This window comes from Ambystoma mexicanum, chromosome 1q, assembly GCF_040938575.1.
Source record: "Ambystoma mexicanum isolate Mex_15411 chromosome 1q, UKY_AmexF1_1, whole genome shotgun sequence".
NCBI classification, from domain to species: domain Eukaryota; kingdom Metazoa; phylum Chordata; class Amphibia; order Caudata; family Ambystomatidae; genus Ambystoma; species Ambystoma mexicanum.
The window spans coordinates 1,360,994,634-1,361,003,608 of record NC_090922.1 but is presented as its reverse complement, the minus strand read 5'-3'; the positions used below and the strand labels follow the sequence as shown (position 1 = coordinate 1,361,003,608).

The window sequence follows — 8,975 nt, the reverse complement described above, 5'->3', positions numbered from 1 at the left end:
GACAGTGCAGGGATTTGTAGTGCTACTTGTATAATAGAAAACGTAAAAAGACCAGTGTCCAAAAATAAAACCAAGACTGGGTGGGCAACTCGTATGAAATTGGGAAAGTTTCAGGACTCTGCTAGGGTAGCGTTGCGTTCCTCACCCAAGGCAAGGAAGAACATGTGATTGGGTTTGTCTTTTAAAAGCTGATGACTTATGGATCTGCACATGTGAGGGCATCAAAAACCTCTCTTTTTCTGCTTGCTAGGTCACACCCAAGGAGCATTTACTTTTAGACCTGTATTTATGTGAGGAAATGTAGTTTGTGGACTGAAATTCTGGCTGTGGATTTAGGAGAGATGGGTGTAGCATTCACCACTTGACCACGTACACGCTCATTTTCCTCAAAGGGTTACTTGCACAGAGTGGGTCTGATACGTTTAACAGGTTCCCTCCGTGCAATTTTTGCCATGCAAAATTAAGAAGCAACAAGCAGGCGCAATCGCTTGTATGCCTAAATGCGCCCAGCCACTTGCACATGACTGGAAGCATTTACAAGGGTTTACTATTAGCTTTGCCTGCTTTTAGAGGGACAAAAAACAGGTGGATTCCCGATGAATCCAACGCAGATGCAGCGGCATGGAATCCTCATGCCGGCATTAATGCACGCAGGTTATTTATGGCGGAACAGGTGGGGTGGCAGAAAAGGCAGTTCTGTTCCGTGTCTCAGCTCCACCATACAACTCAGGCAAATCATGGAGCAGTGTAAAAAGCATGTGTAAATGCTTTCATATGTGCTTTTTACCCTACTTGTCTCGATAAGATAGCTCAGAGGCAACGTGCTCGCCTTGGAAGCAAGACGACACAGAGCAACACAGATTCAGTCCGCGCTTAGAAACCTGTGGGTATTAAGCGTGTTATAAATATCCTGTCATATAAATAAATATCCTATCATATTCCATACCGAGCACGGCTCCCATTGTGTGAAAAGCACCTGCTATCCCAGAGCCTGTTTCCTCTGCCCCTCTATTTGAAATCTATGCAAACTAAAAGGGGATACCTCACCCTCTGGCTAATGCAGAGGTTTGCAACCTTTGGCTCTCCAGATGTGTTGGACTACATCTTCCATCAGCCCCAACCAGCATAGTCAATGGTGACAGACCATGAGAGTTGTAGTTCAAAACATCTGGAGAGCCATAGGTTGCAGACCTAGGTCTAATGAATGAGCACGTCCAATGGACACCCTTGACCAATCGTTATTGTTCTTGGGTCCTGACCTATTGGTGGCTCATCCTCCCAGTGCCATCTGTTGTCATCTTCGAGATAGAGGACGTGGATTTTAAAATTTCGATGTTTGTCCCTTAGGCATAAAACACTATGCTGTAGAGTACGCGCTCTCCAAAGGAGGGAGAGAGAAGGGCGCCACATCACCATAAAGTGTGAAATGAGCAGCTGGGCCTATGATTGCAATACCTGGGAAATAACTATACAATGCAGATACAAAAGCTACAACTTCAGGCTTTGCCAATGCTGGCTCTACTTGTGCTCAGTGTGCGCCCCCTCGTTTCTTCCATGTCTGTTGCATATATTGAATTATTGCCTTATAATATTTATGCAGAACTTAGCAGCAGCCAAGAATACTGTTTTATTGAGCAACAAATGCTTTTACCAAGTGTAACGGTGCATTTTTTTTAAAACATTGTTAACAGTGTGAAAAACAATGTATGCACTTGTTGACGGTGTAATTTGACATTCAGTCTCACACACGAGTGAAGGGAAGGGCGCCACACTAGCGAGTCTTGCCGTCGTCTCACTCAGCGGTGAAGCCTATATCCAATTACGCCGTCCGCTCGCATGTTTTTTTGTATACATTTGCAGAAAAGGCGCCGTGGCCTTCATTTCCAGCTTCTGTAAATGAGGCAGCACTGAGGGGGTGAAGAATGTCCAGGATTCACGTCTCGAAACGGGTGAGACTCTAGAGAACCGACCTAGTTAACTGCCTCGACATGTGTATTTTAAATGGTGCTGCTGTGGTCCTGCCAACCCTGTGTGTCCGTCCCTTCGCTGGGGTAGGGCATCTGCTTATTCCTTCAGCCTGATGGGTGTTTTGGGGCCTATTAAACAAAAGTGCACAGTGGTGCTGATACGCTAACAACAACTGGAGTGAGATTTCATTTGTGTGCGTGCTCGGGTCAGGAGACGGCGCCATTATAAGATGGCTACCTGCAGGCTTGCTGCAGCTAGGCAGCTGGAATGTCAGGGGAATCTTATTGATTGGCTTATCTTGACGCTCAGCAGCAGAGGTAAGATTAGTAATGTGGCAATTCGGTGTATCTGCTACATTTTTAGCAAGCATTGCCAATGCCGACAGTTTGGGCTTTTGTGTAGGCATGGGAAAGGCACTTGCCAGGCACTGCTGAAGTGGTACCAACTGGCTATGGACGGTAGCAGGTGCAAAATGGTGCAAGTGCCTGGCCGTCTAACAGCAGTGCCTGGAAAAAGCCACAAGCCAAAACTGTTGGCTTTGCCAATGCTTGTTTTTAACAGGACTCGGTGAAGGACACAGTGCTTATAAATCAAGTGTGTGAAGGCTGACCTGGTTAAGACATGTTTATCATACCAGTAGCGTGTTAACAGTTCCAATTAAGTCATTAACTAGCAGAAGACTGCTTTGAAAAAAGACCTGCAAGCACTTTGAGTGCAAAGTTTGGTGGTAAGGCTTAAATAAAGTGTACTCAAGGAGTTCCCATGAGGAGGGGTTTTGGATGGGGAAGGGCAGGAGCTGGTGGGAATGGCCATATGGATTTGCATTGCCACAGGCAGTCAATGGGTGGATAAATAACAAAACACCTACAAGCTGCATATCCATCCTCATATGCTATTTCTCCCTATCTGTACTGTAATGCAAAAGTTTTGGCTTATAGGTGCTGCAAACGCCACCTAGTAGACCAAACTAAAAATCTGCCTTTTTTGGGGTAACCAGTGTGGATTTCTAAAAAAGACGCATGAACAATTTCTGGAAATCTGCATGGATAATTATTACTTTTAAAAAAAACATGTCCAGATCCCGTTTCAGGATGCTTTACATGCAGTATTCGTTTTTAACACTACTGATCAATTGTTTTAAGTGCACCAAAGAGTACATTCTTGTTATGTTGGCTTTTAGATGGCAAAGGTTCTGAGAAGGGGAGCCTCGCTGGCCCTTCCCTTTTAGTATAGCAAAAAGAGTTGTGCAAACTTCAAGGGAGTTTTTAAAATGTGCGCCTCCATTTCTTGGGTTGAGGTAAAAAAGGTAAATAATAAATGAGGTATTTAAACTTGTAATACAGCACTAAATATAGCTTTCAATATTCAAATGAATACTGCATGCAGTAATATTCCACCAAGCCCATAATCATAAAAACCGGTTGAATTTTACATTGATGCCTCTTTTTACTGCTACCCTCCTACTAATGAGAACTAGAGTGATATAAACAGAGTGCAACATTTCAAACTGTGATTTAACAGGCAGGCATTCACATCACCCACTACAATTCATGAATGGCTATCTTTCAGCAAGTTTCATACAAAACATCCACCATAATAAAAAGCATGTGCACGGTTTGGGGATTTAAAAGGTTTAACAAAAAACATTTGTCTTTAACTGAAATAAATAGACTTATGATTTCCATAATAAAAAAGGGACTGAGTAATCCATGCACTAATTAGGCCTCCAACCCATGCCCATTTGGATGAATATGCAACCGCAGCCAGATGATTTTACTGCATTTGACTTAACTGAAATTCTGTGTTGGAATTTATTATATAATTTCACATTTTTAGGAGCAATATGCATAGGTGTATGTTGTTGAGTATTTTTATATTTTTGGCTAGTGGTTCACTCAGATGACGTGACACACCAATCTAATGGTCCCATGAATACAATCCCACCCCACAATTCAGGGCAAACAATAGACAGTGACGTATCCAAAAATTGAAATATATGTAAAATAAGCGTTCAATTTCAGACAAACTTGGTCTCCAGCTTTACCCTGGAGACCACTACAATATGTTATGTATCCAAAACAATCATAAACAAAATGGTACCAGCCTATATGAATCTCATTATTAAAAGTCCACAAAGGCGTCCACTTTCAATCAGGCTGTCTTCATTTAAATATTATGATGAAAAAGAACTGGGCATTCTAACATTTCTGCTTACCATTGACTAGTTTGCAAACATCACTAGTTTCTCATGAGCAAATAATCTGATAGGTATTATGTCTATCTGCAACACATCCAAAATTCATAGCAATCTGAGCTTGTATGACGATGCAACAGTTAATTTCGCGATTGCACATTTTAATGTTATGTTTTCTCATGTAAATGCATCTGCTACTTCTTTCGTACAATTACAACTGTTCTCCACCGGCAGGCAGCAACGATACATCTCCTAACCATTCCCTTTCAATTTTACCACTATCCAAAACAAAGTTCCCTTTGTGTGCATATTCTGAAATTACCTTAATTAATCCAAAGCAGACGTCTGGTCGCATTGCATCTGAATATCACTTACCATTTCTGTGGATCTCTTATAGCTAATGCATTTTTGACAAGCTTATGTGAACTGATTCATATGAAATGTCTTTTTTGAAACAAACCCTCTTTCCATTAGTGAATGACTGAAGTAAATGTATAGTGCTTATTTAGTTTAAAAACCTGGCTTGCAAACAATGGAGAATTCGGGGTGGCCTAAAAGCCATCTGGCCTGACCATTGTCAAGGATTTCAATCAGGCGACACACACCTTAGTCTCGGCCTAGTGTGCAGCACGCAATTGAAATGCTTATGTTGTACAGATTAGATTCAATATTGAGATGGTACACCACTCATAACACACCCCCATTTTCAAATACCCTGGGTCACGATGGACCATGAACCAGGCTGGTTGATCAAATGTAATATTTATTTGTTTATTTAAAATTCAAAAGAAATCATACAATTTTTAATATGGGGTAGCAATCACCAATGGAGTGATAAGAACAATAGGAACGAAAGCAGTGCACTTAGTTTAACCTTCTATTGACACAACTACAAAAAAACAGGGAATAGGGGCACTTTTTGATTTTAGGTAAGATAGCACTTAAGTCAGAATTTCCCCCTGCAACGTTCCCTCAACTCATAAATAATCAATTCTAAGGGATAAACAGAAGCTGCAGGTAATCAGGAATGACAAATAGAAAACAGAATGGAAATCAGAACTTCCCTCGCCAAACAAGAGAGAAAAACGGATTTTAAACCATGGCAATGCTTGAAATGACCCTCGAAAAAGGATGAATAAATGAATGAATGTGTGTAAAAACCTTGAAACAAATATTATTCCTTAGTACAGCAACCATGTAGAAGTACAAACAATCACAAGCAATGCATAACCAAGAGCATACAGCTTGAAAATGAGTGGCAGGTTTTAAAACATATTTGCAGCAAATGACACGTTGGAAAATTAGCAAACTTTGCAATTCCCGCCTGAAATTACCAAAACGATTTTTACTTAAAACAGGTGAAATATTGTGTTGGGGTCTAGCTATAGATCATAGGTACAATATGGAAGTGAAATAAAGTGAAATTAAGTCTCTAGCTGGAAAATTTAGTGAGTTATGCAAGATCTAGTGAGGTTCGTTTTTCGGAAAATAGAGCAGAGAAGCAACAAAAAAACGGCTTTGCAATGGATTGCAAATTTTACTTAAACTGGATTTAATGACTAAGAAAAGGAGAATGCCACCCGTGAATCTCCACAGTTACGCGGCCGTTGTAACCCTTCACATGGTGTAGCCCATTTCCTTTATGGAAAATTAATTTATTAATCAAAATTGCTAATGGCTTATGTTCTATGCGAAACAAAAATGAAGAGGAAATCGGCGCTATCACTGGAATCAAAGGCAGGCTTTCACATATAATGCTGACAATTTTAACAAGATATCGGGGTCAGAATAGGATATCTTAGAGATTGGGATGGAACTAAGCAAGGCAAGGTATACTATGTATTTCTATGGGGTCCTATTGATATTCACAGTCCACTTTTTAGTTTTTGGATTTTGGACAGTCAGCGCTCTTTCACCACACCGATCTGATCTAACAAAGGACAGCCGGACAAAATCAGCGGAAAAGGATCGGCTGGGAATCGACTGGATACCGGGTAGCACTTCTAGACTGGCAATCCTGGTTACTGGATAATATAGGTCATCAGGGTAGCAGGATGGCAGCAGCATGCAGTGAGTGGCAGAAAGCCAATCTGGATCAGGATGCCAAAAGTACCACAGTTTTCCCCCTTGTTAATGGGAGATTAGTGGGTTTTCAATATTGTAGGCCTTGCTGGAAATGGGATCAGCAATGCTTGGCCTTGTACTTGGGATCTTGAGTCTGGATAGATGACAGGTACAGGAACGCAGCACAGGAAATCAGGAAGAGTGTGTGTGTCTAGGGTCTTGTCAGGAACCCTTATTTATAGGGCAAAATGACATCATCAAAATATAGGTTGGGCAGGGTTAACTACACACGCCGCTAAACTACTTGGATTGGGCAGGGGTGCCACTCTCCGCCTTGCTCTCAACTGGTTGGATTTCCAACGGAATGATGTCAGGTTTATGAGGTGAGTTTTACAATGTCCAGAAACTCCCACATTCACTTTACTGAAAATCCGATTTTGCCAAAAACATACATTTCTACAATTACAATCTCGTGGCAAATTATACACACAGGTTACATATGAAGTGCAGCACATATCAGTCCAATCCTTAAGTCTGTGCGACCTTGTTTTGCCTTTCTGATACATTTTGGTAATTTTACACATGAAGGATTTGGCCTAAAATTCCACAATTTTATACACAGATGCGAATTATTCCCCGGGATGTATGTCCAAAATGTTATGTTTGTACATTAACACTTTCCTTGTGATTGATCATTTTTTATAACTTCTGTTCCCCTTGTGGCAATGAGTTCTTCCAAGTTTTAAAAGAAAGCCCATAAAATTAGATTTGAAACTGCAAACTTTTTACATTTTTACTAATTCTTGCTACAGAGCTAAACAATCTTTAAAGTTTCTTTATAAAATAGTCTTTGTAACCAAAAGGCAGTCCATTGTTACTAGATCAATTCATTTCTTTCAAGGCAAGGGTAGTTTCCCATCTTAATTGCAGCTTTTATTGCCCCTTACACTTGACAGGTTAGTGTCCCGGGACTTCTATTGTCCCAGCCTGGATCACAGATGAATGTCTGACGAGCGTGTGAACTTTCTTTGTCCTAACCCATTCAAAGTTTTTCAAGCTGGCAATTTTCACGTACGTGTCCTGGATTTGTGGTGTGTCTCCCTCCGTTGGGGAAATTTCATGGCTGTCAACTGGAATGACTATTTTTTCTGAGAGTTTGCAAATCCAGCCCGTGTGTTTTAAACTCTTTAATGTCTTATTTTGGGTCCTGAATCAAACAAACCTGCGAAAGAAGACAGCCTGTGTGTGTATTATCACCACTAACATAACCCCTTTAAATTGCTAAGTAAGCAGGATTTCATTCACAATTTATTTTTAAACAGGCCACATTTTCTTTAGTCAGCAAAGCCCATGTTTCCACATGTGTTAAAACTGCTAGCATTTCTTTCTTTAAATTCCGTTTTGCATCTCCCTCAGCTGCCCACACTGTCTTTGCAGATGTAGTCATTTCCTTGAATGCAGGAGTTTTATCTAAAGCATAGATACATTTACACTTGACCTGGCTCAGCGAGTTAAAGTCTCTTTGAACTGCTGCGCCTAGATACATTTGGAAAGAAATAAACGCGTGTTCCTGTACGAGTGAAAATGAAGTTGCTTCTTGATTTCTCTGAGAGTTGGTTTGACTGGGCCTGTCACTCAGGAATTAAGCCTGTTTATGGTGAAGCACAGTGAAATATCCTGGGCATGACAGGGCCTTTTGAATCACAGTGGTTTCAGGATGAAGAGATGGAAGTAGCGTCAAAACAGCATTTTGAAAGGGTGAAAATGTTACATTTTGAAAAGGATTTTGGCTTTTGCAGCAAAGCAGTGCTGCATATTCACTTGATTCCATATATGTTTCAGAACACACTGGCATATTTTTTTCAATGTGTCCATTTGTTCCATCTTGCCTGAAGTGTGCTAGGCAGGATGGAGCAGCCATTTTATTGTTGCTGCCAAACGCAGTTTTGAGGTCCTGGTGCGCACAGGAGCCAGCGCAGCCAGGTTGCTGTTTCTTGCACAAATTCAGCTTGTTGATGTGGTGCAGTGCTGTTGAGTGGGTCAATATATCCACACCATTGCATGTAATACTCCTCTAAACAGGTCCAAGCTGGACAATAAACCTTGGTGTTCTTCTGATGTCTGATTCTGAATTTCTGGGCCAGACCATCCTCTGAAAAGTAAAGACGCAAAGTGTTTCTAGTTCAGCTTCTCTGCAATTTTGAATTAGAATGTTAATTACCAGATTCAGGCATGTCATTTCAAATCTCTAATGCAAAAACTCCAAACACATACATATGTGAGAATGCACTGAACTGTAATGTTGATCCCAGCCTTATTTTTCATTATTTTACGTCAGTTAAATTTAACCTTGCAGTGTTATCATGGAAATGTGTTATCATGAAACGAACCAGTGCCTTCCCTTGCAAGCTCTGATTGATCTGAACTTTAGATATGTTGTAGAGAAACGTAACACCTATAATATAATAGTTCTTTTATAACACTCTTAATACCGGTGAGCAGTTTCTAAGCACGAGACCGGGATCCGAGCCTCAGTAGCTATACCTTGTCTTGCTTCCAAGACAAACGTGTTGCCCCTAAGCTATCCTTCTGGATAAATCTGATAAATCTGAAAAACCATATTATGTCAAATAAAATGGGGGTCGTCATGTTTCGAATTGCCTGAAAATGTGTAAAATTGCCAAATGTCATCGTACAAGATTCCTTAATATCTCTAAATGTTCACCCCGACTTATTTTAGTTAGAAATG

General features: G+C 40.7%; 1 long non-coding RNA gene across 1 annotated transcript in view; it reads right to left on the bottom strand.

Moving 5' to 3' along the window:
• Positions 1-4,958: 4,958 nt before the first annotated feature.
• The window catches only part of LOC138547689 (uncharacterized), an 83,723-nt gene continuing 79,706 nt past the window's right edge, over positions 4,959-8,975 (bottom strand). Inside the window, exon 4 of the long non-coding RNA XR_011291526.1 lies at positions 4,959-8,378. This is a non-coding gene — a long non-coding RNA (uncharacterized lncRNA). The remainder of the gene's footprint in view (positions 8,379-8,975) is intronic.